Source organism: Apium graveolens, chromosome 1 (assembly GCF_009905375.1).
Source record: "Apium graveolens cultivar Ventura chromosome 1, ASM990537v1, whole genome shotgun sequence".
NCBI lineage: Eukaryota > Viridiplantae > Streptophyta > Magnoliopsida > Apiales > Apiaceae > Apium > Apium graveolens.
Window position 1 is genome coordinate 113815856 of NC_133647.1, and position 1573 is coordinate 113817428.

General features: G+C 42.3%; 1 non-coding gene across 1 annotated transcript; it reads left to right on the top strand.

Moving 5' to 3' along the window:
* Positions 1-600: 600 nt before the first annotated feature.
* LOC141680415 (small nucleolar RNA R71) lies at positions 601-707 on the top strand. The gene has a single exon (XR_012558328.1). It is a non-coding gene; the product is annotated as a small nucleolar RNA R71 (small nucleolar RNA).
* Positions 708-1573: the final 866 nt, after the last annotated feature.

The window sequence follows — 1573 nt, forward strand, 5'->3', positions numbered from 1 at the left end:
GAGCTCCTCGAAATCAGCACTAGAAGGTGGAGCAGCACCTCCTTGTTGAGGATATGATTGCCTTTGAGCATAATGTTGTGGTTGCTGGAATTCAGGTGGATTAAACTGCTTACTGATAGGCTGCTGATATGGTTGCTAAACAGCATTCTGATTATTGCTCCAGCTGAAATTGGGATGATTTCTGTTGTTAGGATGATAAGTAGCTGGCACAGGCTGCTGCGGTCGCTGATAATTGTTCACATACTGAACAGATTCATTAACAAGAGAACACTGATCCGTAGCATGAGAACCTGCACAAAGCTCACAGACCATAGCTATCTGATTGACTCCATAGTTGGCTAAAGAATCGACCTTCAAAGACAGTGCTTGGAGCTGCGCTGCAATAGCTATAGCTGCATCGACTTCTAGAATACCTTCTACCTTCCCAAACATCATCCTTTAAGTTGGGTTTTGATGCTCATTTGCAGCCATATTTCAATAAAATTATAAGCCTCAGTATAGCTTTTGGCCCATAAGGCGCCTCCAGCTGCTGCATCAAGCATGGGCCGAGATTAGGCCCCCAAACCATTATAGAAACCAGTGATCACCATCCATTCAGGCATACCATGATGTGGACACTTTCTCAACATCTCCTTGTAGCGCTCCCAAGCTTCGCACATAGATTCTGTTGGTTGCTGCGCAAACTGAGTAAGAGCACTCCTCATAGCTGCAGTCTTCATCATTGGATAGAACTTCACCAGAAACTTTTGTGCAAGATCTTGCCAAGTAGTGATAGACCCAGCTAGCTCAGAATGTAACCAGTCCTTAGTTTTATCCCTTGGAGAGAATGGGAAAAGCCTCAGCTTGATAGCCTCATCAATCACACCATTATATTTGAAAGTACTACAGATCTCGACAAAATTCCTGATATGCATGTTGGGGTCTTCAGTCGCAGCACCTCCGAAAGAAACAGAATTCTGCACCATCTGAATAGTGCCCGGCTTGATTTCAAAAGTGTTAGCCTGAATAGCCGGATGAAGGATGCTTGACTGAATGTCATCAATTTTAGGCCGAGAAAAGTCCATAAGAGCTGGATCTGCTGCTGGAACTATACGATCACCCATGATTGCTGGTTCTTTCTGCTCACTCTCTTTATCCGAATCTTCAAAATCTATCTTCTCCGAAATATCAAGAACTAAGTCTGTCTCCTCAGCCGTATCTAGAGTTCTCTTGCGAGTGTGAGAACGTGTTTGCATAAACGTTTGCTAGAGTACCTGAAACACAACCGGAAACAATAAGTAACACGTCTTAATCAATGAGTCCTAATGACCACTGATGGCAAGTACATAAACTAAACAAATACGCTGAGTCCCCGGCAGCGGCGCCAAAAACTTGTTAGGCACAAAATACGCGCTAATAATTCATGCAAGTATACGCGTTCGCAAGTAATATAGAATAACTTTTAGTTCGTTCCCACAGGGACTCAGACTAATTATATTCGATTAACACTTACTCACCAATGTATGATTACTTCTCAATGTCAAGACAATAACACTTATATTTGATTAACTAATTATTAACTACAATTAACTAC